This window comes from Phyllobates terribilis, unplaced genomic scaffold (genome assembly GCF_046119375.1).
Source record: "Phyllobates terribilis strain yellow unplaced genomic scaffold, ASM4611937v1 Scaffold_74__1_contigs__length_7073193, whole genome shotgun sequence".
Taxonomy (NCBI): domain Eukaryota; kingdom Metazoa; phylum Chordata; class Amphibia; order Anura; family Dendrobatidae; genus Phyllobates; species Phyllobates terribilis.
The window spans coordinates 4,414,558-4,442,295 of NW_027362834.1; the positions used below are offsets into that span (position 1 = coordinate 4,414,558).

Here is a 27,738-nt window from a genome sequence, read left to right on the forward strand (position 1 = left end):
CCGACAAACAAGCAAAATGAACAAAAAGCATTGAATTCAATTCTTTCTGATTTTAGAAACTGCATTAAAGAAGGGGTGCACCGGTCCTGGAGATACTGCAATACCAGGTCAATGCGTGGAGTGGACAGAGCAAGCTCTTTTTCCATCTCCCTGTTCTAAAAATCCATTTAATATATGGTCCCCAGATAGGGGACGTATCAGATATTAAACTGATAAGAACAGATACTACACTTGATCTTAGCCAAAAGGCCGAGAAGCGATAACCAGAATTGGTTTCCGACTACGGTGCCACCCAAGGATTCTGAAAAGTCCATTTGTGGAGATGGCCACCTGGACTCCCGTTAAGAAGACATGCTGTCAACCTCTAGATCCCTCACATGCCTGCACTTTTCGGCTTGCTGCTGCTGCAATCCACGCGTTTTAGATCTGCATAACTCCACCTCTTTTAGCACAGTACCCTCAACCCCCGGCTGTTCCCACCCGCCTCAACACCGTTGGAAGGGAGGAGAACCAATTAAGGCGGGGGGGGTGGAACGAGCAGCTGTCTACCCTTAGCAGGAGGGTTGCTGATTAATTACCTCTCCTGCTGCTGCTGGCTGTCCAGCAGCAGACTGAAGGTGGCTGCTGCTGTGCGCAGGTATATAAAGGCTCAGAGCCTATTATGACACGCGCAGCCAGCGTTCCATTGCCACATTCCGTCTACTGCAGGCGGGATACCTGGATGGCTGAATGTCACTGAGAAGCTCACAGAGACCGCCATAAGCAACAGTTTAAAAGAATGCCACAGACTAATCAACCAAACTTTTTGGGTTGGTTTCTCTTTTATAGTCTGCAGGCATTAAATGAAAGAAGTCAGTGTTCCAGCAGAGGGAGACAACGTTTCAGAAAAGGCATTGTAGCAAACCAAAAAAGAAATTTTAAGCGCAGCAGAGTAACCAGCTCACATACCTGTTAGCTCAGGTGAGTTTAAAAGGCTGCTGTTGATAACAAGGGCATTTGCTAAATAGATGGTGTGTGTGCAACAATATACTGAAAGGTCAATTATATTGTGCAGCTTATCTCACCACCTGTAGTTATTTAGGTGAAAGCTCCAAAATGCTTGCCTAATATGTCTGTTTATCCAAAAGGAAGTATAGAGGGAGAGCTAGATAGATAGCATTGCATTACATTACATTACATGGCAATGCAATGCACAGTTGCTGAAGTTGAACCAAAATGAGCTTGTCATCTGGCTTCTGCAACTTTTAACATGAAAAATCCAATGAGAAGAAGAAAAGCAAAGCCAAAGAGTCCATCCCAAAATCCGACAAACAAGCAAAATGAACAAAAAGCATTGAATTCAATTCTTTCTGATTTTAGAAACTGCATTAAAGAAGGGGTGCACCGGTCCTGGAGATACTGCAATACCAGGTCAATGCGTGGAGTGGACAGAGCAAGCTCTTTTTCCATCTCCCTGTTCTAAAAATCCATTTAATATATGGTCCCCAGATAGGGGACGTATCAGATATTAAACTGATAAGAACAGATACTACACTTGATCTTAGCCAAAAGGCCGAGAAGCGATAACCAGAATTGGTTTCCGACTACGGTGCCACCCAAGGATTCTGAAAAGTCCATTTGTGGAGATGGCCACCTGGACTCCCGTTAAGAAGACATGCTGTCAACCTCTAGATCCCTCACATGCCTGCACTTTTCGGCCTGCTGCTGCTGCAATCCACGCGTTTTAGATCTGCATAACTCCACCTCTTTTAGCACAGTACCCTCAACCCCCGGCTGTTCCCACCCGCCTCAACACCGTTGGAAGAGAGGAGAACCAATTAAGGTGGGGGGGGGGGTGGAACGAGCAGCTGTCTACCCTTAGCAGGAGGGTTGCTGATTAATTACCTCTCCTGCTGCTGCTGCTGCTGGCTGTCCAGCAGCAGACTGAAGGTGGCTGCTGCTGTGCGCAGGTATATAAAGGCTCAGAGCCTATTATGACACGCGCAGCCAGCGTTCCATTGCCACATTCCGTCTACTGCAGGCGGGATACCTGGATGGCTGAATGTCACTGAGAAGCTCACAGAGACCGCCATAAGCAACAGTTTAAAAGAATGCCACAGACTAATCAACCTAACTTTTTGGGTTGGTTTCTCTTTTATAGTCTGCAGGCATTAAATGAAAGAAGTCAGTGTTCCAGCAGAGGGAGACAACGTTTCAGAAAAGGCATTGTAGCAAACCAAAAAAGAAATTTTAAGCGCAGCAGAGTAACCAGCTCACATACCTGTTAGCTCAGGTGAGTTTAAAAGGCTGCTGTTGATAACAAGGGCATTTGCTAAATAGATGGTGTGTGTGCAACAATATACTGAAAGGTCAATTATATTGTGCAGCTTATCTCACCACCTGTAGTTATTTAGGTGAAAGCTCCAAAATGCTTGCCTAATATGTCTGTTTATCCAAAAGGAAGTATAGAGGGAGAGCTAGATAGATAGCATTGCATTACATTACATTACATGGCAATGCAATGCACAGTTGCTGAAGTTGAACCAAAATGAGCTTGTCATCTGGCTTCTGCAACTTTTAACATGAAAAATCCAATGAGGAGAAGAAAAGCAAAGCCAAAGAGTCCATCCCAAAATCCGACAAACAAGCAAAATGAACAAAAAGCATTGAATTCAATTCTTTCTGATTTTAGAAACTGCATTAAAGAAGGGGTGCACCGGTCCTGGAGATACTGCAATACCAGGTCAATGCGTGGAGTGGACAGAGCAAGCTCTTTTTCCATCTCCCTGTTCTAAAAATCCATTTAATATATGGTCCCCAGATAGGGGACGTATCAGATATTAAACTGATAAGAACAGATACTACACTTGATCTTAGCCAAAAGGCCGAGAAGCGATAACCAGAATTGGTTTCCGACTACGGTGCCACCCAAGGATTCTGAAAAGTCCATTTGTGGAGATGGCCACCTGGACTCCCGTTAAGAAGACATGCTGTCAACCTCTAGATCCCTCACATGCCTGCACTTTTCGGCTTGCTGCTGCTGCAATCCACGCGTTTTAGATCTGCATAACTCCACCTCTTTTAGCACAGTACCCTCAACCCCCGGCTGTTCCCACCCGCCTCAACACCGTTGGAAGGGAGGAGAACCAATTAAGGCGGGGGGGGGGTGGAACGAGCAGCTGTCTACCCTTAGCAGGAGGGTTGCTGATTAATTACCTCTCCTGCTGCTGCTGCTGCTGGCTGTCCAGCAGCAGACTGAAGGTGGCTGCTGCTGTGCGCAGGTATATAAAGGCTCAGAGCCTATTATGACACGCGCAGCCAGCGTTCCATTGCCACATTCCGTCTACTGCAGGCGGGATACCTGGATGGCTGAATGTCACTGAGAAGCTCACAGAGACCGCCATAAGCAACAGTTTAAAAGAATGCCACAGACTAATCAACCTAACTTTTTGGGTTGGTTTCTCTTTTATAGTCTGCAGGCATTAAATGAAAGAAGTCAGTGTTCCAGCAGAGGGAGACAACGTTTCAGAAAAGGCATTGTAGCAAACCAAAAAAGAAATTTTAAGCGCAGCAGAGTAACCAGCTCACATACCTGTTAGCTCAGGTGAGTTTAAAAGGCTGCTGTTGATAACAAGGGCATTTACTAAATAGATGGTGTGTGTGCAACAATATACTGAAAGGTCAATTATATTGTGCAGCTTATCTCACCACCTGTAGTTATTTAGGTGAAAGCTCCAAAATGCTTGCCTAATATGTCTGTTTATCCAAAAGGAAGTATAGAGGGAGAGCTAGATAGATAGCATTGCATTACATTACATTACATGGCAATGCAATGCACAGTTGCTGAAGTTGAACCAAAATGAGCTTGTCATCTGGCTTCTGCAACTTTTAACATGAAAAATCCAATGAGGAGAAGAAAAGCAAAGCCAAAGAGTCCATCCCAAAATCCGACAAACAAGCAAAATGAACAAAAAGCATTGAATTCAATTCTTTCTGATTTTAGAAACTGCATTAAAGAAGGGGTGCACCGGTCCTGGAGATACTGCAATACCAGGTCAATGCGTGGAGTGGACAGAGCAAGCTCTTTTTCCATCTCCCTGTTCTAAAAATCCATTTAATATATGGTCCCCAGATAGTGGACGTATCAGATATTAAACTGATAAGAACAGATACTACACTTGATCTTAGCCAAAAGGCCGAGAAGCGATAACCAGAATTGTTTTCCGACTACGGTGCCACCCAAGGATTCTGAAAAGTCCATTTGTGGAGATGGCCACCTGGACTCCCGTTAAGAAGACATGCTGTCAACCTCTAGATCCCTCACATGCCTGCACTTTTCGGCTTGCTGCTGCTGCAATCCACGCGTTTTAGATCTGCATAACTCCACCTCTTTTAGCACAGTACCCTCAACCCCCGGCTGTTCCCACCCACCTCAACACCGTTGGAAGGGAGGAGAACCAATTAAGGCGGGTGGGGGGGTGGAACGAGCAGCTGTCTACCCTTAGCAGGAGGGTTGCTGATTAATTACCTCTCCTGCTGCTGCTGCTGCTGGCTGTCCAGCAGCAGACTGAAGGTGGCTGCTGCTGTGCGCAGGTATATAAAGGCTCAGAGCCTATTATGACACGCGCAGCCAGCGTTCCATTGCCACATTCCGTCTACTGCAGGCGGGATACCTGGATGGCTGAATGTCACTGAGAAGCTCACAGAGACCGCCATAAGCAACAGTTTAAAAGAATGCCACAGACTAATCAACCAAACTTTTTGGGTTGGTTTCTCTTTTATAGTCTGCAGGCATTAAATGAAAGAAGTCAGTGTTCCAGCAGAGGGAGACAACGTTTCAGAAAAGGCATTGTAGCAAACCAAAAAAGAAATTTTAAGCGCAGCAGAGTAACCAGCTCACATACCTGTTAGCTCAGGTGAGTTTAAAAGGCTGCTGTTGATAACAAGGGCATTTGCTAAATAGATGGTGTGTGTGCAACAATATACTGAAAGGTCAATTATATTGTGCAGCTTATCTCACCACCTGTAGTTATTTAGGTGAAAGCTCCAAAATGCTTGCCTAATATGTCTGTTTATCCAAAAGGAAGTATAGAGGGAGAGCTAGATAGATAGCATTGCATTACATTACATTACATGGCAATGCAATGCACAGTTGCTGAAGTTGAACCAAAATGAGCTTGTAATCTGGCTTCTGCAACTTTTAACATGAAAAATCCAATGAGGAGAAGAAAAGCAAAGCCAAAGAGTCCATCCCAAAATCCGACAAACAAGCAAAATGAACAAAAAGCATTGAATTCAATTCTTTCTGATTTTAGAAACTGCATTAAAGAAGGGGTGCACCGGTCCTGGAGATACTGCAATACCAGGTCAATGCGTGGAGTGGACAGAGCAAGCTCTTTTTCCATCTCCCTGTTCTAAAAATCCATTTAATATATGGTCCCCAGATAGGGGACGTATCAGATATTAAACTGATAAGAACAGATACTACACTTGATCTTAGCCAAAAGGCCGAGAAGCGATAACCAGAATTGGTTTCCGACTACGGTGCCACCCAAGGATTCTGAAAAGTCCATTTGTGGAGATGGCCACCTGGACTCCCGTTAAGAAGACATGCTGTCAACCTCTAGATCCCTCACATGCCTGCACTTTTCGGCTTGCTGCTACTGCAATCCACGCGTTTTAGATCTGCATAACTCCACCTCTTTTAGCACAGTACCCTCAACCCCCGGCTGTTCCCACCCGCCTCAACACCGTTGGAAGGGAGGAGAACCAATTAAGGCGGGGGGGGGGTGGAACGAGCAGCTGTCTACCCTTAGCAGGAGGGTTGCTGATTAATTACCTCTCCTGCTGCTGCTGCTGCTGGCTGTCCAGCAGCAGACTGAAGGTGGCTGCTGCTGTGCGCAGGTATATAAAGGCTCAGAGCCTATTATGACACGCGCAGCCAGCGTTCCATTGCCACATTCCGTCTACTGCAGGCGGGATACCTGGATGGCTGAATGTCACTGAGAAGCTCACAGAGACCGCCATAAGCAACAGTTTAAAAGAATGCCACAGACTAATCAACCAAACTTTTTGGGTTGGTTTCTCTTTTATAGTCTGCAGGCATTAAATGAAAGAAGTCAGTGTTCCAGCAGAGGGAGACAACGTTTCAGAAAAGGCATTGTAGCAAACCAAAAAAGAAATTTTAAGCGCAGCAGAGTAACCAGCTCACATACCTGTTAGCTCAGGTGAGTTTAAAAGGCTGCTGTTGATAACAAGGGCATTTGCTAAATAGATGGTGTGTGTGCAACAATATACTGAAAGGTCAATTATATTGTGCAGCTTATCTCACCACCTGTAGTTATTTAGGTGAAAGCTCCAAAATGCTTGCCTAATATGTCTGTTTATCCAAAAGGAAGTATAGAGGGAGAGCTAGATAGATAGCATTGCATTACATTACATTACATGGCAATGCAATGCACAGTTGCTGAAGTTGAACCAAAATGAGCTTGTCATCTGGCTTCTGCAACTTTTAACATGAAAAATCCAATGAGGAGAAGAAAAGCAAAGCCAAAGAGTCCATCCCAAAATCCGACAAACAAGCAAAATGAACAAAAAGCATTGAATTCAATTCTTTCTGATTTTAGAAACTGCATTAAAGAAGGGGTGCACCGGTCCTGGAGATACTGCAATACCAGGTCAATGCGTGGAGTGGACAGAGCAAGCTCTTTTTCCATCTCCCTGTTCTAAAAATCCATTTAATATATGGTCCCCAGATAGGGGACGTATCAGATATTAAACTGATAAGAACAGATTTTTTTTTTTAATTTGGCTATCCCCTGCAGAGGGATAAAACCGTTTATTAAAATTTTAACAAATTACAAGCATAATTACACAAATACCAAACGTTAAAAGACAAATGAAATTTACAAAACAAAAAAATACAAAGATTTTAAATAATTAGGTTCCATTGGTCAACAAGCCATTTTTTGGAAATATGTACATTCTTCTTTTTGTCAATTAAATAATAAGTATACATTTCACATAAACATAAACTTAAAACATCATTCACTGATAAAACATCTTGTTTAAAAATAGCAATGTTGCGCGCTTTCCAGAGAGATGACTTGGCGCAGTTCACTGTCTTCCAAGCCATTGTGTACTGGTCCATTGTGGGGCATTCCATAAGTCCGTATAGCACAGTTTTATATGTAAAGTCCTTGAGGTCTGCCACCCTTTCCAGTAGGGGGAGCAGTCTTCTCCAGAAATCCTTTGCAAAATTACATGTCCATAATAGATGTTCCACCGTTTCCTCGTCTTGGCATCCGGCTCTTGGGCAGATGGCAGACCTCACAAATCCTCTTCTGTATTGGAATGCCCGGCAAGGAAGACAGCGGTGCATGCAACTCCAAGCCAGATCTCTCTGTTCATTAAAAAGATAAAAAACGTTAATCATTTTCCAGATAGACATAGATTTGTCATCATCATATCTGTCAACATTACATATTTCCTCACTTTTACGTATTTCTTTAATTAGTTTCTTACTATTTCTTAATTCCTCTATTTTCTTAGTCCCTAAATTAAAATCGGACACTATTTTCCTTAAAATCTCATAATGCGTCGACAAATTAAAAGCATGGGGCACAGATATATTAACTTCATACCATCCAAACTTTCTCATAAAAAATCCTGTATTAAAACGCATAAAAAAGGACCAATAGTGATTCTTAAAAAGGGCATTAAAACAGTAAACGAACAGATGGATTAAAAGAAACCTATTAAAATCTGGAAAATCTTTACCACCTTTTACTTTTGATTTCATCACGATTTCTCTTTTCAGCTTTTCCATTTTTGAGTTCCAAAAGAAGGTAAAACAGGTTTTGGTTATCTTTTTTAAAACATTAACAGGCGGGGGGAAAACCATGCTAAGATACAATAAAAGAGGTAAAATCACCATCTTTAAAACCAATACTTTACCCTCCATTGTAAGTCTCCTCATGTTCCACATACATATTTTCGTATTTACTTTCTGTGTAACTGTTTCCCAACTATTATAACCATCATTATTTTCAGTGAATGATATACCTAAAATGGAAATGGATTCGGAGACATTAATTGGTACATCACGTAAAATCATCCCCCCAACACTTAAAATGTTACACTTATTAAAATTGATTTTAAAACCAGAAGCTAGGCAAAAGGATTGCAATTGATGGAGAGTGGCCGTAAGTGATGGTGCATCTGTACACAAGACCGCCACGTCATCCATGTAGCCTACAACCTTGGCCTCCAAACCACCGCTTCCAGGCAGAGGGACACCGCATATCTGTTTATTTTGGCGTATTGCACATAACATTGGTTCCAGTGCACAGATAAACAGTAGGGGGGACAGAGGGCATCCCTGTTTCACCCCTGACCGTAAAAATACCTCTTGTGTCTTAAAACCATTCACTAAAATCTTACTTGTACAATCCTTGTAAAATGCTTTAAGCGATAGTAAAAACCCTTCTGGTATGCCCATTTTCTCTAAAACTTTAAAAAGATAAAAGTGTGAGACACGGTCAAATGCTTTTTCAAAATCAATAGATAAAATCGCCATTTTCCCCTTTCTGTCTTTCACATCCTCAATACAGTCTTTCACTAAATTCAGATTGTCCCATATACTGCGCCCCGGCACCCCACACACTTGATTAGAATGAATAACTTTGCTGATGACTTCTTTTAGACGATTTGCACAAATTTTAGCCATTATTTTATAGTCACAATTTAAAAGTGTTATTGGTCTCCAGTTTTCTAATTTTGATTTATCGCCTTTTTTGTATAGGAGGGAGACTTCACCTTTCTTCCAGGAATTTAATAAAACCTTATTATTAAAAACCTCAGTAAACAAATAAAACAAATCATCTTTTAAAATATCATAAAAACATACATAAAATTCTATTGGGATGCCATCAGGACCAGGGACCTTTCCAGTTTTAAAACTTTTAATAGTTTTTAACACTTCTTGTTCCGTTAAAACTTGGGATAAAAACTCTTGGGATGCGGGATCTAAAACAGCTGTTAGTCCTTGCAGCGAATCATCCATTAATTTATTATCTATATTTTTTCCATTAAAAAGATTAGAAAAAAAAACCTCAACTTTACCCAGCATATTTTTTATATTATTCTCACCATCTATATGGTCAATTATCACTTTTTCTTTTTTATTTTTCCTAAAAAAATATCTGGAACACTTTTCATTTTCTTCTATATGTTGTACTCTAGAACGAAAAATTATCTCTTTTCCTTTTTGTTCTAGCCATTTTGAAATCTCTTCTTTTAAGTTTGAAATATCAAGTTGTACATCTATCCCATTGTCTCTGAGCTTAAATAATGTTTGTAGGCGGGTATTTAAAATTCTATATTCTTCATATTTTTCTTTGGCTCTACATATACTCTTTTTAATAAAAAAGTCTTTTATTTTTACTTTCATTCTATCCCACCATACACTCATAGTCTCATTTGTTTTTTTCCCTTTTCTACATTTCCTATAAAACTCAATAAAATCTGATAAAATCTGCGGGTCGGTTAAAAGGGATACGTTCATTTTCCAGCTTTTCTTACCACATTTTTTGTTGTCATTTACTTTTATGGTAAAGGATAAAAGTTTATGGTCTGAAAATATATTAGTTAAAACTTCACATTTGGCAGGTATTGTTTTATCTGAACCAAAAATAAAATCAATCCTAGAGCTACAATTAGCATTGCTCCAAGTGAAACCGGCGTCCTCTGGGCTGTCACTATGACACTCTTTATATATGTCTATCAATTTAGCATCTTTGACTATATCATGTAGCATACCTGAGGTTTTATCGTAGTTCCTGCTTACAGAGCTGGAGCGCCGGTTTTCACCTTTTAAAACACAATTAAAATCCCCTGCTAAGATAAAAGGTTCAGAGTTATTAATAAATAATGGTAAAAGATCAAGCATTTCGGCTCTTTCATTTTTCTCTGGGGATCCATAAAAATTTAAAAACTGCCATCTAATACCATCAATAAAAGCTTTCACTAATAAAATACGACCTGGTAAAATTTCCTGAATAAAATCAATTAAAACGTTCCCTTTAAAAAGTATGGCTACACCCGCTGATCCTGCAGCATTCGATCCGGACCAGACAGATGGCCCACACTTCCACTCATCTTTATATTTTTGATATGACATTTCATGTGGGATATTACATTCTTGCAGAAAAAATACAGATGCAGTAAAACACGTAAAAAAATTAAAAAGAGCAGTTCTTCTCGTGTTACATTTTATGCCTCTCACATTGAGGGAAATACCTTTGAGTTCAGCCATCATTAGAAAATGTAGAAATTTTACTTAGGTAACTAAGAGCAATGAATTTACCTGTCCGATGAACCTGATCAGACCACTGGGCTTGCGCCTCCCTCCTCATCTGATAGTATCGTCACGAGAGTCTCCGTGGAGGAGGAAAGATTACCACATTTATATAAACCCGACGCTACACTGGCATAGCTCGGAGGGCTGGCTGGCAGAACCCGCTGGGTCTCCATTGGCTGGCCATGCAGTTCCTCATCAGGTGGGTCCCCGAGGGGTTCCGCCGCCCCTGTTTGACCTGTAGAAGGTCGTCCTATAGGAGGAGGTTGCGCACAAGGCAGAGCCTCTGACTCTTCAGAGGCAGCAAGATCCCGGTCCCCACCTGTAGCAGCGGAGACCGAAACCCCTGAGGGTCCAGCGTCCACGTCCCCTTCTGGAGAAGTGTCCATCTGTTCACCTCCTGCTGCCTCCTCTGAACCACCCTTTTTCTTTTTCTTAGGACCCACCTTTATCCACTCAGCGCCCTCAGCACTAGGAGACCCAGACTGGGCATGGGCTTCTGTGTCGGCCTTTTGCCGGTCCCTTTTGACCTTACCAGTAGTGCCCTTCTGCTCCTTCTCAGCCCTCCTTTTGGACTCTCGCAGGTCCTGCAGCCAGGTTTTGGGATTTGGTATTTTACCTGTCATAGACTCTGGAGACATTTCACTATTTGGTACGCCCTTATTGTCTCCAGAGGCTCCAGGTTGTTGTTCCTCCTCCTGAGGGGTGGTCTGATCTTTTGGTCCTTGGTCGGACGTCTTGGACTTTCCCTTTTGCTCATCTTCCCGAAATCTGTGAGGGCAAGAAAAATAAAAGTGACCTGGAGTCTGGCAAAAACTGCATTTCTTTTCCTTAGGGCATTCTTTTGTCTCATGTTCTTCACTAGCACAATTTCTACATGATACATTACAGTTTTCTTTTGAATGACCATAGCGCCCACAATTTCTGCAATATACTGGCATCCCAGAAAAGAAGAAATCCCCATTTGTTTGTCCAATTTTAAAACGGGCAGGGGGAAGCCGTATACCACCTGGTGTATTTGGATCTCTTATACACTTCACAAGAAATTTCCACTTAGATGTCCATATGTTATATTCATTAAGTATCTTCCCAATACATTTAACACTTTTAAAATAAATTGCTAAAAATGACATAATTTCTGGAGCAGAAACAAAAGGCGAAAATACTTTTACGACAACAAGTCTTACCTCATCCAGGACGTGCTCAACAATTTGTATCCCTTTCAGAACAGGACTATTTTCAACTTTTTTTAACTTTTCTAGAACATCTCTGAAAATACCTTCTCCGGTGAATGTGATGTCATAGTCACCTCTTCTAGGATAATCCTGGATGGACAGAATTTCATTCCTCTGCACGCCAAGAAGGTTCCTGAGCACGTCCTGGACTACATACCCTAATTTCCTCATATCCGAGCCACCCGCCGTGAAGTGAACTCGGATAGAGTTTTTTAGCCTCGCATAAAGAGGCACGAGGTTAGGGTCAACCTCCATGGAAACCGCAACAAGGTTGAAAATTGCAGCCGCTTGCAATCTGCGCTCCCAGTGTTCTTGTAGCGAAAGACACCTGGAAGCTGGGGGATCGCAACACGTTACCCTGGGACTAAGCCCTCTCCCTAATAGCAGCAAGCAGGTTAAGTCCACCAAAGTGGACGATCCTGCCAGGCCAAGGAGAGGGGTACCCGAGTACCCTTCAACTACAATCTCCTGCAATAAAGCACTTGATCGTAGCCAAAAGGCCGAGAAGCGATAACCAGAATTGGTTTCCGACTACGGTGCCACCCAAGGATTCTGAAAAGTCCATTTGTGGAGATGGCCACCTGGACTCCCGTTAAGAAGACATGCTGTCAACCTCAGATCCCTCACATGCCTGCACTTTTCGGCTTGCTGCTGCTGCAATCCACGCGTTTTAGATCTGCATAACTCCACCTCTTTTAGCACAGTACCCTCAACCCCCGGCTGTTCCCACCCGCCTCAACACCGTTGGAAGGGAGGAGAACCAATTAAGGCGGGGGGGGGGTGGAACGAGCAGCTGTCTACCCTTAGCAGGAGGGTTGCTGATTAATTACCTCTCCTGCTGCTGCTGCTGCTGGCTGTCCAGCAGCAGACTGAAGGTGGCTGCTGCTGTGCGCAGGTATATAAAGGCACAGAGCCTATTATGACACGCGCAGCCAGCGTTCCATTGCCACATTCCGTCTACTGCAGGCGGGATACCTGGATGGCTGAATGTCACTGAGAAGCTCACAGAGACCGCCATAAGCAACAGTTTAAAAGAATGCCACAGACTAATCAACCAAACTTTTTGGGTTGGTTTCTCTTTTATAGTCTGCAGGCATTAAATGAAAGAAGTCAGTGTTCCAGCAGAGGGAGACAACGTTTCAGAAAAGGCATTGTAGCAAACCAAAAAAGAAATTTTAAGCGCAGCAGAGTAACCAGCTCACATACCTGTTAGCTCAGGTGAGTTTAAAAGGCTGCTGTTGATAACAAGGGCATTTGCTAAATAGATGGTGTGTGTGCAACAATATACTGAAAGGTCAATTATATTGTGCAGCTTATCTCACCACCTGTAGTTATTTAGGTGAAAGCTCCAAAATGCTTGCCTAATATGTCTGTTTATCCAAAAGGAAGTATAGAGGGAGAGCTAGATAGATAGCATTGCATTACATTACATTACATGGCAATGCAATGCACAGTTGCTGAAGTTGAACCAAAATGAGCTTGTCATCTGGCTTCTGCAACTTTTAACATGAAAAATCCAATGAGGAGAAGAAAAGCAAAGCCAAAGAGTCCATCCCAAAATCCGACAAACAAGCAAAATGAACAAAAAGCATTGAATTCAATTCTTTCTGATTTTAGAAACTGCATTAAAGAAGGGGTGCACCGGTCCTGGAGATACTGCAATACCAGGTCAATGCGTGGAGTGGACAGAGCAAGCTCTTTTTCCATCTCCCTGTTCTAAAAATCCATTTAATATATGGTCCCCAGATAGGGGACGTATCAGATATTAAACTGATAAGAACAGATACTACACTTGATCTTAGCCAAAAGGCCGAGAAGCGATAACCAGAATTGGTTTCCGACTACGGTGCCACCCAAGGATTCTGAAAAGTCCATTTGTGGAGATGGCCACCTGGACTCCCGTTAAGAAGACATGCTGTCAACCTCTAGATCCCTCACATGCCTGCACTTTTCGGCTTGCTGCTGCTGCAATCCATGCGTTTTAGATCTGCATAACTCCACCTCTTTTAGCACAGTACCCTCAACCCCCGGCTGTTCCCACCCGCCTCAACACCGTTGGAAGGGAGGAGAACCAATTAAGGCGGGGGGGGGTGGAACGAGCAGCTGTCTACCCTTAGCAGGAGGGTTGCTGATTAATTACCTCTCCTGCTGCTGCTGCTGCTGGCTGTCCAGCAGCAGACTGAAGGTGGCTGCTGCTGTGCGCAGGTATATAAAGGCTCAGAGCCTATTATGACATGCGCAGCCAGCGTTCCATTGCCACATTCCGTCTACTGCAGGCGGGATACCTGGATGGCTGAATGTCACTGAGAAGCTCACAGAGACCGCCATAAGCAACAGTTTAAAAGAATGCCACAGACTAATCAACCAAACTTTTTGGGTTGGTTTCTCTTTTATAGTCTGCAGGCATTAAATGAAAGAAGTCAGTGTTCCAGCAGAGGGAGACAACGTTTCAGAAAAGGCATTGTAGCAAACCAAAAAAGAAATTTTAAGCGCAGCAGAGTAACCAGCTCACATACCTGTTAGCTCAGGTGAGTTTAAAAGGCTGCTGTTGATAACAAGGGCATTTGCTAAATAGATGGTGTGTGTGCAACAATATACTGAAAGGTCAATTATATTGTGCAGCTTATCTCACCACCTGTAGTTATTTAGGTGAAAGCTCCAAAATGCTTGCCTAATATGTCTGTTTATCCAAAAGGAAGTATAGAGGGAGAGCTAGATAGATAGCATTGCATTACATTACATTACATGGCAATGCAATGCACAGTTGCTGAAGTTGAACCAAAATGAGCTTGTCATCTGGCTTCTGCAACTTTTAACATGAAAAATCCAATGAGGAGAAGAAAAGCAAAGCCAAAGAGTCCATCCCAAAATCCGACAAACAAGCAAAATGAACAAAAAGCATTGAATTCAATTCTTTCTGATTTTAGAAACTGCATTAAAGAAGGGGTGCACCGGTCCTGGAGATACTGCAATACCAGGTCAATGCGTGGAGTGGACAGAGCAAGCTCTTTTTCCATCTCCCTGTTATAAAAATCCATTTAATATATGGTCCCCAGATAGGGGACGTATCAGATATTAAACTGATAAGAACAGATACTACACTTGATCTTAGCCAAAAGGCCGAGAAGCGATAACCAGAATTGGTTTCCGACTACGGTGCCACCCAAAGATTCTGAAAAGTCCATTTGTGGAGATGGCCACCTGGACTCCCGTTAAGAAGACATGCTGTCAACCTCTAGATCCCTCACATGCCTGCACTTTTCGGCTTGCTGCTGCTGCAATCCACGCGTTTTAGATCTGCATAACTCCACCTCTTTTAGCACAGTACCCTCAACCCCCGGCTGTTCCCACCCGCCTCAACACCGTTGGAAGGGAGGAGAACCAATTAAGGCGGGGGGGGGGGGTGGAACGAGCAGCTGTCTACCCTTAGCAGGAGGGTTGCTGATTAATTACCTCTCCTGCTGCTGCTGCTGCTGGCTGTCCAGCAGCAGACTGAAGGTGGCTGCTGCTGTGCGCAGGTATATAAAGGCTCAGAGCCTATTATGACACGCGCAGCCAGCGTTCCATTGCCACATTCCGTCTACTGCAGGCGGGATACCTGGATGGCTGAATGTCACTGAGAAGCTCACAGAGACCGCCATAAGCAACAGTTTAAAAGAATGCCACAGACTAATCAACCAAACTTTTTGGGTTGGTTTCTCTTTTATAGTCTGCAGGCATTAAATGAAAGAAGTCAGTGTTCCAGCAGAGAGAGACAACGTTTCAGAAAAGGCATTGTAGCAAACCAAAAAAGAAATTTTAAGCGCAGCAGAGTAACCAGCTCACATACCTGTTAGCTCAGGTGAGTTTAAAAGGCTGCTGTTGATAACAAGGGCATTTGCTAAATAGATGGTGTGTGTGCAACAATATACTGAAAGGTCAATTATATTGTGCAGCTTATCTCACCACCTGTAGTTATTTAGGTGAAAGCTCCAAAATGCTTGCCTAATATGTCTGTTTATCCAAAAGGAAGTATAGAGGGAGAGCTAGATAGATAGCATTGCATTACATTACATTACATGGCAATGCAATGCACAGTTGCTGAAGTTGAACCAAAATGAGCTTGTCATCTGGCTTCTGCAACTTTTAACATGAAAAATCCAATGAGGAGAAGAAAAGCAAAGCCAAAGAGTCCATCCCAAAATCCGACAAACAAGCAAAATGAACAAAAAGCATTGAATTCAATTCTTTCTGATTTTAGAAACTGCATTAAAGAAGGGGTGCACCGGTCCTGGAGATACTGCAATACCAGGTCAATGCGTGGAGTGGACAGAGCAAGCTCTTTTTCCATCTCCCTGTTCTAAAAATCCATTTAATATATGGTCCCCAGATAGGGGACGTATCAGATATTAAACTGATAAGAACAGATACTACACTTGATCTTAGCCAAAAGGCCGAGAAGCGATAACCAGAATTGGTTTCCGACTACGGTGCCACCCAAGGATTCTGAAAAGTCCATTTGTGGAGATGGCCACCTGGACTCCCGTTAAGAAGACATGCTGTCAACCTCTAGATCCCTCACATGCCTGCACTTTTCGGCTTGCTGCTGCTGCAATCCACGCGTTTTAGATCTGCATAACTCCACCTCTTTTAGCACAGTACCCTCAACCCCCGGCTGTTCCCACCCGCCTCAACACCGTTGGAAGGGAGGAGAACCAATTAAGGCGGGGGGGGGGTGGAACGAGCAGCTGTCTACCCTTAGCAGGAGGGTTGCTGATTAATTACCTCTCCTGCTGCTGCTGCTGCTGGCTGTCCAGCAGAAGACTGAAGGTGGCTGCTGCTGTGCGCAGGTATATAAAGGCTCAGAGCCTATTATGACACGCGCAGCCAGCGTTCCATTGCCACATTCCGTCTACTGCAGGCGGGATACCTGGATGGCTGAATGTCACTGAGAAGCTCACAGAGACCGCCATAAGCAACAGTTTAAAAGAATGCCACAGACTAATCAACCAAACTTTTTGGGTTGGTTTCTCTTTTATAGTCTGCAGGCATTAAATGAAAGAAGTCAGTGTTCCAGCAGAGGGAGACAACGTTTCAGAAAAGGCATTGTAGCAAACCAAAAAAGAAATTTTAAGCGCAGCAGAGTAACCAGCTCACATACCTGTTAGCTCAGGTGAGTTTAAAAGGCTGCTGTTGATAACAAGGGCATTTGCTAAATAGATGGTGTGTGTGCAACAATATACTGAAAGGTCAATTATATTGTGCAGCTTATCTCACCACCTGTAGTTATTTAGGTGAAAGCTCCAAAATGCTTGCCTAATATGTCTGTTTATCCAAAAGGAAGTATAGAGGGAGAGCTAGATAGATAGCATTGCATTACATTACATTACATGGCAATGCAATGCACAGTTGCTGAAGTTGAACCAAAATGAGCTTGTCATCTGGCTTCTGCAACTTTTAACATGAAAAATCCAATGAGGAGAAGAAAAGCAAAGCCAAAGAGTCCATCCCAAAATCCGACAAACAAGCAAAATGAACAAAAAGCATTGAATTCAATTCTTTCTGATTTTAGAAACTGCATTAAAGAAGGGGTGCACCGGTCCTGGAGATACTGCAATACCAGGTCAATGCGTGGAGTGGACAGAGCAAGCTCTTTTTCCATCTCCCTGTTCTAAAAATCCATTTAATATATGGTCCCCAGATAGGGGACGTATCAGATATTAAACTGATAAGAACAGATACTACACTTGATCTTAGCCAAAAGGCCGAGAAGCGATAACCAGAATTGGTTTCCGACTACGGTGCCACCCAAGGATTCTGAAAAGTCCATTTGTGGAGATGGCCACCTGGACTCCCGTTAAGAAGACATGCTGTCAACCTCTAGATCCCTCACATGCCTGCACTTTTCGGCTTGCTGCTGCTGCAATCCACGCGTTTTAGATCTGCATAACTCCACCTCTTTTAGCACAGTACCCTCAACCCCCGGCTGTTCCCACCCGCCTCAACACCGTTGGAAGGGAGGAGAACCAATTAAGGCGGGGGGGGGGTGGAACGAGCAGCTGTCTACCCTTAGCAGGAGGGTTGCTGATTAATTACCTCTCCTGCTGCTGCTGCTGCTGGCTGTCCAGCAGCAGACTGAAGGTGGCTGCTGCTGTGCGCAGGTATATAAAGGCTCAGAGCCTATTATGACACGCGCAGCCAGCGTTCCATTGCCACATTCCGTCTACTGCAGGCGGGATACCTGGATGGCTGAATGTCACTGAGAAGCTCACAGAGACCGCCATAAGCAACAGTTTAAAAGAATGCCACAGACTAATCAACCAAACTTTTTGGGTTGGTTTCTCTTTTATAGTCTGCAGGCATTAAATGAAAGAAGTCAGTGTTCCAGCAGAGGGAGACAACGTTTCAGAAAAGGCATTGTAGCAAACCAAAAAAGAAATTTTAAGTGCAGCAGAGTAACCAGCTCACATACCTGTTAGCTCAGGTGAGTTTAAAAGGCTGCTGTTGATAACAAGGGCATTTGCTAAATAGATGGTGTGTGTGCAACAATATACTGAAAGGTCAATTATATTGTGCAGCTTATCTCACCACCTGTAGTTATTTAGGTGAAAGCTCCAAAATGCTTGCCTAATATGTCTGTTTATCCAAAAGGAAGTATAGAGGGAGAGCTAGATAGATAGCATTGCATTACATTACATTACATGGCAATGCAATGCACAGTTGCTGAAGTTGAACCAAAATGAGCTTGTCATCTGGCTTCTGCAACTTTTAACATGAAAAATCCAATGAGGAGAAGAAAAGCAAAGCCAAAGAGTCCATCCCAAAATCCGACAAACAAGCAAAATGAACAAAAAGCATTGAATTCAATTCTTTCTGATTTTAGAAACTGCATTAAAGAAGGGGTGCACCGGTCCTGGAGATACTGCAATACCAGGCCAATGCGTGGAGTGGACAGAGCAAGCTCTTTTTCCATCTCCCTGTTATAAAAATCCATTTAATATATGGTCCCCAGATAGGGGACGTATCAGATATTAAACTGATAAGAACAGATACTACACTTGATCTTAGCCAAAAGGCCGAGAAGCGATAACCAGAATTGGTTTCCGACTACGGTGCCACCCAAGGATTCTGAAAAGTCCATTTGTGGAGATGGCCACCAGGACTCCCGTTAAGAAGACATGCTGTCAACCTCTAGATCCCTCACATGCCTGCACTTTTCGGCTTGCTGCTGCTGCAATCCACGCGTTTTAGATCTGCATAACTCCACCTCTTTTAGCACAGTACCCTCAACCCCCGGCTGTTCCCACCCGCCTCAACACCGTTGGAAGGGAGGAGAACCAATTAAGGCGGGGGGGGGGGTGGAATGAGCAGCTGTCTACCCTTAGCAGGAGGGTTGCTGATTAATTACCTCTCCTGCTGCTGCTGCTGCTGGCTGTCCAGCAGCAGACTGAAGGTGTCTGCTGCTGTGCGCAGGTATATAAAGGCTCAGAGCCTATTATGACACGCGCAGCCAGCGTTCCATTGCCACATTCCGTCTACTGCAGGCGGGATACCTGGATGGCTGAATGTCACTGAGAAGCTCACAGAGACCGCCATAAGCAACAGTTTAAAAGAATGCCACAGACTAATCAACCAAACTTTTTGGGTTGGTTTCTCTTTTATAGTCTGCAGGCATTAAATGAAAGAAGTCAGTGTTCCAGCAGAGGGAGACAACGTTTCAGAAAAGGCATTGTAGCAAACCAAAAAAGAAATTTTAAGCGCAGCAGAGTAACCAGCTCACATACCTGTTAGCTCAGGTGAGTTTAAAAGGCTGCTGTTGATAACAAGGGCATTTGCTAAATAGATGGTGTGTGTGCAACAATATACTGAAAGGTCAATTATATTGTGCAGCTTATCTCACCACCTGTAGTTATTTAGGTGAAAGCTCCAAAATGCTTGCCTAATATGTCTGTTTATCCAAAAGGAAGTATAGAGGGAGAGCTAGATAGATAGCATTGCATTACATTACATTACATGGCAATGCAATGCACAGTTGCTGAAGTTGAACCAAAATGAGCTTGTCATCTGGCTTCTGCAACTTTTAACATGAAAAATCCAATGAGGAGAAGAAAAGCAAAGCCAAAGAGTCCATCCCAAAATCCGACAAACAAGCAAAATGAACAAAAAGCATTGAATTCAATTCTTTCTGATTTTAGAAACTGCATTAAAGAAGGGGTGCACCGGTCCTGGAGATACTGCAATACCAGGTCAATGCGTGGAGTGGACAGAGCAAGCTCTTTTTCCATCTCCCTGTTCTAAAAATCCATTTAATATATGGTCCCCAGATAGGGGACGTATCAGATATTAAACTGATAAGAACAGATACTACACTTGATCTTAGCCAAAAGGCCGAGAAGCGATAACCAGAATTGGTTTCCGACTACGGTGCCACCCAAGGATTCTGAAAAGTCCATTTGTGGAGATGGCCACCTGGACTCCCGTTAAGAAGACATGCTGTCAACCTCTAGATCCCTCACATGCCTGCACTTTTCGGCTTGCTGCTGCTGCAATCCACGCGTTTTAGATCTGCATAACTCCACCTCTTTTAGCACAGTACCCTCAACCCCCGGCTGTTCCCACCCGCCTCAACACCGTTGGAAGGGAGGAGAACCAATTAAGGCGGGGGGGGGCGGGTGGAACGAGCAGCTGTCTACCCTTAGCAGGAGGGTTGCTGATTAATTACCTCTCCTGCTGCTGCTGCTGCTGGCTGTCCAGCAGCAGACTGAAGGTGGCTGCTGCTGTGCGCAGGTATATAAAGGCTCAGAGCCTATTATGACACGCGCAGCCAGCGTTCCATTGCCACATTCCGTCTACTGCAGGCGGGATACCTGGATGGCTGAATGTCACTGAGAAGCTCACAGAGACCGCCATAAGCAACAGTTTAAAAGAATGCCACAGACTAATCAACCAAACTTTTTGGGTTGGTTTCTCTTTTATAGTCTGCAAGCATTAAATGAAAGAAGTCAGTGTTCCAGCAGAGGGAGACAACGTTTCAGAAAAGGCATTGTAGCAAACCAAAAAAGAAATTTTAAGCGCAGCAGAGTAACCAGCTCACATACCTGTTAGCTCAGGTGAGTTTAAAAGGCTGCTGTTGATAACAAGGGCATTTGCTAAATAGATGGTGTGTGTGCAACAATATACTGAAAGGTCAATTATATTGTGCAGCTTATCTCACCACCTGTAGTTATTTAGGTGAAAGCTCCAAAATGCTTGCCTAATATGTCTGTTTATCCAAAAGGAAGTATAGAGGGAGAGCTAGATAGATAGCATTGCATTACATTACATTACATGGCAATGCAATGCACAGTTGCTGAAGTTGAACCAAAATGAGCTTGTCATCTGGCTTCTGCAACTTTTAACATGAAAAATCCAAGGAGGAGAAGAAAAGCAAAGCCAAAGAGTCCATCCCAAAATCCGACAAACAAGCAAAATGAACAAAAAGCATTGAATTCAATTCTTTCTGATTTTAGAAACTGCATTAAAGAAGGGGTGCACCGGTCCTGGAGATACTGCAATACCAGGTCAATGCGTGGAGTGGACAGAGCAAGCTCTTTTTCCATCTCCCTGTTCTAAAAATCCATTTAATATATGGTCCCCAGATAGGGGACGTATCAGATATTAAACTGATAAGAACAGATACTACACTTGATCTTAGCCAAAAGGCCGAGAAGCGATAACCAGAATTGGTTTCCGACTACGGTGCCACCCAAGGATTCTGAAAAGTCCATTTGTGGAGATGGCCACCTGGACTCCCGTTAAGAAGACATGCTGTCAACCTCTAGATCCCTCACATGCCTGCACTTTTCGGCTTGCTGCTGCTGCAATCCACGCGTTTTAGATCTGCATAACTCCACCTCTTTTAGCACAGTACCCTCAACCCCCGGCTGTTCCCACCCGCCTCAAAACCGTTGGAAGGGAGGAGAACCAATTAAGGCGGGGGGGTGGTGGAACGAGCAGCTGTCTACCCTTAGCAGGAGGGTTGCTGATTAATTACCTCTCCTGCTGCTGCTGCTGCTGGCTGTCCAGCAGCAGACTGAAGGTGGCTGCTGCTGTGCGCAGGTATATAAAGGCTCAGAGCCTATTATGACACGCGCAGCCAGCGTTCCATTGCCACATTCCGTCTACTGCAGGCGGGATACCTGGATGGCTGAATGTCACTGAGAAGCTCACAGAGACCGCCATAAGCAACAGTTTAAAAGAATGCCACAGACTAATCAACCAAACTTTTTGGGTTGGTTTCTCTTTTATAGTCTGCAGGCATTAAATGAAAGAAGTCAGTGTTCCAGCAGAGGGAGACAACGTTTCAGAAAAGGCATTGTAGCAAACCAAAAAAGAAATTTTAAGCACAGCAGAGTAACCAGCTCACATACCTGTTAGCTCAGGTGAGTTTAAAAGGCTGCTGTTGATAACAAGGGCATTTGCTAAATAGATGGTGTGTGTGCAACAATATACTGAAAGGTCAATTATATTGTGCAGCTTATCTCACCACCTGTAGTTATTTAGGTGAAAGCTCCAAAATGCTTGCCTAATATGTCTGTTTATCCAAAAGGAAGTATAGAGGGAGAGCTAGATAGATAGCATTGCATTACATTACATTACATGGCAATGCAATGCACAGTTGCTGAAGTTGAACCAAAATGAGCTTGTCATCTGGCTTCTGCAACTTTTAACATGAAAAATCCAATGAGGAGAAGAAAAGCAAAGCCAAAGAGCCATCCCAAAATCCGACAAACAAGCAAAATGAACAAAAAGCATTGAATTCAATTCTTTCTGATTTTAGAAACTGCATTAAAGAAGGGGTGCACCGGTCCTGGAGATACTGCAATACCAGGTCAATGCGCGGAGTGGACAGAGCAAGCTCTTTTTCCATCTCCCTGTTCTAAAAATCCATTTAATATATGGTCCCCAGATAGGGGACGTATCAGATACTAAACTGATAAGAACAGATACTACACTTGATCTTAGCCAAAAGGCCGAGAAGCGATAACCAGAATTGGTTTCCGACTACGGTGCCACCCAAGGATTCTGAAAAGTCCATTTGTGGAGATGGCCACCTGGACTCCCGTTAAGAAGACATGCTGTCAACCTCTAGATCCCTCACATGCCTGCACTTTTCGGCTTGCTGCTGCTGCAATCCACGCGTTTTAGATCTGCATAACTCCACCTCTTTTAGCACAGTACCCTCAACCCCCGGCTGTTCCCACCCGCCTCAAAACCGTTGGAAGGGAGGAGAACCAATTAAGGCGGGGGGTGGTGGAACGAGCAGCTGTCTACCCTTAGCAGGAGGGTTGCTGATTAATTACCTCTCCTGCTGCTGCTGCTGCTGGCTGTCCAGCAGCAGACTGAAGGTGGCTGCTGCTGTGCGCAGGTATATAAAGGCTCAGAGCCTATTATGACACGCGCAGCCAGCGTTCCATTGCCACATTCCGTCTACTGCAGGCGGGATACCTGGATGGCTGAATGTCACTGAGAAGCTCACAGAGACCGCCATAAGCAACAGTTTAAAAGAATGCCACAGACTAATCAACCAAACTTTTTGGGTTGGTTTCTCTTTTATAGTCTGCAGGCATTAAATGAAAGAAGTCAGTGTTCCAGCAGAGGGAGACAACGTTTCAGAAAAGGCATTGTAGCAAACCAAAAAAGAAATTTTAAGCGCAGCAGAGTAACCAGCTCACATACCTGTTAGCTCAGGTGAGTTTAAAAGGCTGCTGTTGATAACAAGGGCATTTGCTAAATAGATGGTGTGTGTGCAACAATATACTGAAAGGTCAATTATATTGTGCAGCTTATCTCACCACCTGTAGTTATTTAGGTGAAAGCTCCAAAATGCTTGCCTAATATGTCTGTTTATCCAAAAGGAAGTATAGAGGGAGAGCTAGATAGATAGCATTGCATTACATTACATTACATGGCAATGCAATGCACAGTTGCTGAAGTTGAACCAAAATGAGCTTGTCATCTGGCTTCTGCAACTTTTAACATGAAAAATCCAATGAGGAGAAGAAAAGCAAAGCCAAAGAGTCCATCCCAAAATCCGACAAACAAGCAAAATGAACAAAAAGCATTGAATTCAATTCTTTCTGATTTTAGAAACTGCATTAAAGAAGGGGTGCACCGGTCCTGGAGATACTGCAATACCAGGTCAATGCGTGGAGTGGACAGAGCAAGCTCTTTTTCCATCTCCCTGTTCTAAAAATCCATTTAATATATGGTCCCCAGATAGGGGACGTATCAGATATTAAACTGATAAGAACAGATTTTTTGATTGAAGCTGCATCCAAGGCACTGAAAAATGTGACCGAAGTCACACCAAAACAGCGCACGAGGCGAGGATTCATGTGGACCCTTCCCGGAGGAGAGGGTCCCCAATAAACCATCCCCATCCCTCCGAGCCAGAAGGCCACAGCGAGGGTCAGGGATCTCCGATGCTCTCCCTAGCCGAAGCCGGAGAAGAGCCGTTTTCGTGCTCCCAGCTTCCATCTAGGCTGCCACCCTAGTGGAGCTGGAGCCTGTGTTGGTTTCTCAGCCCAAAGCTGACCGGACCTCCGACCAGGTTTATAAAAATTCCCCTTCCTAGCCCGGAGGCCAGGAATAGGGGGGGTTGCTCAGAAAGTATGATTGGCAAAGGTGCGGCGTGCTACGAAGCCAAGTCTTTCTGGGGTTCCCAGTCCCAGTAAGCTTGGACTCCCACCAGGGCGCCTACTCCTGGGGCACATTGCTCCAAAGCCCTCACACTTACCCAGCCTAGTGACTTCGATCCTGGAGGGCCATGTTTTCCATCAGATAACTCTATGAGCCACCTGGCGTACTAACAAGTGCACCAAACCAGTGTGTAAAATGCATCAATTTACTAGGGCAGCCCAAGGACAAAACTGCCTTTTCAAAAGATACTACACTTGATCTTAGCCAAAAGGCCGAGAAGCGATAACCAGAATTGGTTTCCGACTACGGTGCCACCCAAGGATTCTGAAAAGTCCATTTGTGGAGATGGCCACCTGGACTCCCGTTAAGAAGACATGCTGTCAACCTCTAGATCCCTCACATGCCTGCACTTTTCGGCTTGCTGCTGCTGCAATCCACGCGTTTTAGATCTGCATAACTCCACCTCTTTTAGCACAGTACCCTCAACCCCCGGCTGTTCCCACCCGCCTCAACACCGTTGGAAGGGAGGAGAACCAATTAAGGCGGGGGGGGGGTGGAACGAGCAGCTGTCTACCCTTAGCAGGAGGGTTGCTGATTAATTACCTCTCCTGCTGCTGCTGCTGCTGGCTGTCCAGCAGCAGACTGAAGGTGGCTGCTGCTGTGCGCAGGTATATAAAGGCTCAGAGCCTATTATGACACGCGCAGCCAGCGTTCCATTGCCACATTCCGTCTACTGCAGGCGGGATACCTGGATGGCTGAATGTCACTGAGAAGCTCACAGAGACCGCCATAAGCAACAGTTTAAAAGAATGCCACAGACTAATCAACCAAACTTTTTGGGTTGGTTTCTCTTTTATAGTCTGCAGGCATTAAATGAAAGAAGTCAGTGTTCCAGCAGAGGGAGACAACGTTTCAGAAAAGGCATTGTAGCAAACCAAAAAAGAAATTTTAAGCGCAGCAGAGTAACCAGCTCACATACCTGTTAGCTCAGGTGAGTTTAAAAGGCTGCTGTTGATAACAAGGGCATTTGCTAAATAGATGGTGTGTGTGCAACAATATACTGAAAGGTCAATTATATTGTGCAGCTTGTCTCACCACCTGTAGTTATTTAGGTGAAAGCTCCAAAATGCTTGCCTAATATGTCTGTTTATCCAAAAGGAAGTATAGAGGGAGAGCTAGATAGATAGCATTGCATTACATTACATTACATGGCAATGCAATGCACAGTTGCTGAAGTTGAACCAAAATGAGCTTGTCATCTGGCTTCTGCAACTTTTAACATGAAAAATCCAATGAGGAGAAGAAAAGCAAAGCCAAAGAGTCCATCCCAAAATCCGACAAACAAGCAAAATGAACAAAAAGCATTGAATTCAATTCTTTCTGATTTTAGAAACTGCATTAAAGAAGGGGTGCACCGGTCCTGGAGATACTGCAATACCAGGTCAATGCGTGGAGTGGACAGAGCAAGCTCTTTTTCCATCTCCCTGTTCTAAAAATCCATTTAATATATGGTCCCCAGATAGGGGACGTATCAGATATTAAACTGATAAGAACAGATACTACACTTGATCTTAGCCAAAAGGCCGAGAAGCGATAACCAGAATTGGTTTCCGACTACGGTGCCACCCAAGGATTCTGAAAAGTCCATTTGTGGAGATGGCCACCTGGACTCCCGTTAAGAAGACATGCTGTCAACCTCTAGATCCCTCACATGCCTGCACTTTTCGGCTTGCTGCTGCTGCAATCCACGCGTTTTAGATCTGCATAACTCCACCTCTTTTAGCACAGTACCCTCAACCCCCGGCTGTTCCCACCCGCCTCAACACCGTTGGAAGGGAGGAGAACCAATTAAGGCGGGGGGGGGGTGGAACGAGCAGCTGTCTACCCTTAGCAGGAGGGTTGCTGATTAATTACCTCTCCTGCTGCTGCTGCTGCTGGCTGTCCAGCAGCAGACTGAAGGTGGCTGCTGCTGTGCGCAGGTATATAAAGGCTCAGAGCCTATTATGACACGCGCAGCCAGCGTTCCATTGCCACATTCCGTCTACTGCAAGCGGGATACCTGGATGGCTGAATGTCACTGAGAAGCTCACAGAGACCGCCATAAGCAACAGTTTAAAAGAATGCCACAGACTAATCAACCAAACTTTTTGGGTTGGTTTCTCTTTTATAGTCTGCAGGCATTAAATGAAAGAAGTCAGTGTTCCAGCAGAGGGAGACAACGTTTCAGAAAAGGCATTGTAGCAAACCAAAAAAGAAATTTTAAGCGCAGCAGAGTAACCAGCTCACATACCTGTTAGCTCAGGTGAGTTTAAAAGGCTGCTGTTGATAACAAGGGCATTTGCTAAATAGATGGTGTGTGTGCAACAATATACTGAAAGGTCAATTATATTGTGCAGCTTATCTCACCACCTGTAGTTATTTAGGTGAAAGCTCCAAAATGCTTGCCTAATATGTCTGTTTATCCAAAAGGAAGTATAGAGGGAGAGCTAGATAGATAGCATTACATTACATTACATTACATGGCAATGCAATGCACAGTTGCTGAAGTTGAACCAAAATGAGCTTGTCATCTGGCTTCTGCAACTTTTAACATGAAAAATCCAATGAGGAGAAGAAAAGCAAAGCCAAAGAGTCCATCCCAAAATCCGACAAACAAGCAAAATGAACAAAAAGCATTGAATTCAATTCTTTCTGATTTTAGAAACTGCATTAAAGAAGGGGTGCACCGGTCCTGGAGATACTGCAATACCAGGTCAATGCGTGGAGTGGACAGAGCAAGCTCTTTTTCCATCTCCCTGTTCTAAAAATCCATTTAATATATGGTCCCCAGATAGGGGACGTATCAGATATTAAACTGATAAGAACAGATACTACACTTGATCTTAGCCAAAAGGCCGAGAAGCGATAACCAGAATTGGTTTCCGACTACGGTGCCACCCAAGGATTCTGAAAAGTCCATTTGTGGAGATGGCCACCTGGACTCCCGTTAAGAAGACATGCTGTCAACCTCTAGATCCCTCACATGCCTGCACTTTTCGGCTTGCTGCTGCTGCAATCCACGCGTTTTAGATCTGCATAACTCCACCTCTTTTAGCACAGTACCCTCAACCCCCGGCTGTTCCCACCCGCCTCAACACCGTTGGAAGGGTGGAGAACCAATTAAGGCGGGGGGGGGGTGGAACGAGCAGCTGTCTACCCTTAGCAGGAGGGTTGCTGATTAATTACCTCTCCTGCTGCTGCTGCTGCTGGCTGTCCAGCAGCAGACTGAAGGTGGCTGCTGCTGTGCGCAGGTATATAAAGGCTCAGAGCCTATTATGACACGCGCAGCCAGCGTTCCATTGCCACATTCCGTCTACTGCAGGCGGGATACCTGGATGGCTGAATGTCACTGAGAAGCTCACAGAGACCGCCATAAGCAACAGTTTAAAAGAATGCCACAGACTAATCAACCAAACTTTTTGGGTTGGTTTCTCTTTTATAGTCTGCAGGCATTAAATGAAAGAAGTC

At 44.1% G+C, this 27,738-nt stretch overlaps 17 non-coding genes and 1 pseudogene across 17 annotated transcripts; all 18 read right to left on the bottom strand.

Annotated features, from left to right (window-relative positions):
* Positions 1–70: 70 nt before the first annotated feature.
* LOC141195613 (U2 spliceosomal RNA) lies at positions 71–261 on the bottom strand. Its single transcript, XR_012268195.1, has one exon. It is a non-coding gene; the product is annotated as a U2 spliceosomal RNA (small nuclear RNA).
* Positions 262–1,373: 1,112 nt separating this feature from the next.
* On the bottom strand, positions 1,374–1,564 carry LOC141195614 (U2 spliceosomal RNA). Its single transcript, XR_012268196.1, has one exon. It is a non-coding gene; the product is annotated as a U2 spliceosomal RNA (small nuclear RNA).
* Positions 1,565–2,685: 1,121 nt separating this feature from the next.
* On the bottom strand, positions 2,686–2,876 carry LOC141195615 (U2 spliceosomal RNA). Its single transcript, XR_012268197.1, has one exon. It is a non-coding gene; the product is annotated as a U2 spliceosomal RNA (small nuclear RNA).
* Positions 2,877–3,996: 1,120 nt separating this feature from the next.
* LOC141196087 (U2 spliceosomal RNA) lies at positions 3,997–4,187 on the bottom strand. The gene has a single exon (XR_012268653.1). It is a non-coding gene; the product is annotated as a U2 spliceosomal RNA (small nuclear RNA).
* Positions 4,188–5,308: 1,121 nt separating this feature from the next.
* LOC141195617 (U2 spliceosomal RNA) lies at positions 5,309–5,499 on the bottom strand. The gene has a single exon (XR_012268199.1). It is a non-coding gene; the product is annotated as a U2 spliceosomal RNA (small nuclear RNA).
* Positions 5,500–6,619: 1,120 nt separating this feature from the next.
* On the bottom strand, positions 6,620–6,809 carry LOC141196303 (U2 spliceosomal RNA). The gene has a single exon (XR_012268859.1). It is a non-coding gene; the product is annotated as a U2 spliceosomal RNA (small nuclear RNA).
* Positions 6,810–13,202: 6,393 nt separating this feature from the next.
* On the bottom strand, positions 13,203–13,393 carry LOC141195618 (U2 spliceosomal RNA). The gene has a single exon (XR_012268200.1). It is a non-coding gene; the product is annotated as a U2 spliceosomal RNA (small nuclear RNA).
* Positions 13,394–14,512: 1,119 nt separating this feature from the next.
* Positions 14,513–14,703, bottom strand: LOC141195777 (U2 spliceosomal RNA). The gene has a single exon (XR_012268355.1). It is a non-coding gene; the product is annotated as a U2 spliceosomal RNA (small nuclear RNA).
* A 1,122-nt stretch (positions 14,704–15,825) lies between these two features.
* On the bottom strand, positions 15,826–16,016 carry LOC141195619 (U2 spliceosomal RNA). The gene has a single exon (XR_012268201.1). It is a non-coding gene; the product is annotated as a U2 spliceosomal RNA (small nuclear RNA).
* A 1,120-nt stretch (positions 16,017–17,136) lies between these two features.
* On the bottom strand, positions 17,137–17,327 carry LOC141195620 (U2 spliceosomal RNA). Its single transcript, XR_012268202.1, has one exon. It is a non-coding gene; the product is annotated as a U2 spliceosomal RNA (small nuclear RNA).
* Positions 17,328–18,447: 1,120 nt separating this feature from the next.
* Positions 18,448–18,638, bottom strand: LOC141195820 (U2 spliceosomal RNA). The gene has a single exon (XR_012268396.1). It is a non-coding gene; the product is annotated as a U2 spliceosomal RNA (small nuclear RNA).
* Positions 18,639–19,759: 1,121 nt separating this feature from the next.
* LOC141195621 (U2 spliceosomal RNA) lies at positions 19,760–19,950 on the bottom strand. The gene has a single exon (XR_012268203.1). It is a non-coding gene; the product is annotated as a U2 spliceosomal RNA (small nuclear RNA).
* Positions 19,951–21,073: 1,123 nt separating this feature from the next.
* Positions 21,074–21,264, bottom strand: LOC141195622 (U2 spliceosomal RNA). The gene has a single exon (XR_012268204.1). It is a non-coding gene; the product is annotated as a U2 spliceosomal RNA (small nuclear RNA).
* Positions 21,265–22,383: 1,119 nt separating this feature from the next.
* Positions 22,384–22,574, bottom strand: LOC141196139 (U2 spliceosomal RNA). The gene has a single exon (XR_012268704.1). It is a non-coding gene; the product is annotated as a U2 spliceosomal RNA (small nuclear RNA).
* Positions 22,575–23,693: 1,119 nt separating this feature from the next.
* On the bottom strand, positions 23,694–23,875 carry LOC141196220 (U2 spliceosomal RNA). The gene has a single exon (XR_012268784.1). It is a non-coding gene; the product is annotated as a U2 spliceosomal RNA (small nuclear RNA).
* Positions 23,876–24,399: 524 nt separating this feature from the next.
* On the bottom strand, positions 24,400–24,515 carry LOC141196461 (U2 spliceosomal RNA; annotated as a pseudogene).
* Positions 24,516–25,635: 1,120 nt separating this feature from the next.
* On the bottom strand, positions 25,636–25,826 carry LOC141195623 (U2 spliceosomal RNA). Its single transcript, XR_012268205.1, has one exon. It is a non-coding gene; the product is annotated as a U2 spliceosomal RNA (small nuclear RNA).
* Positions 25,827–26,946: 1,120 nt separating this feature from the next.
* On the bottom strand, positions 26,947–27,137 carry LOC141195624 (U2 spliceosomal RNA). The gene has a single exon (XR_012268206.1). It is a non-coding gene; the product is annotated as a U2 spliceosomal RNA (small nuclear RNA).
* Positions 27,138–27,738: the final 601 nt, after the last annotated feature.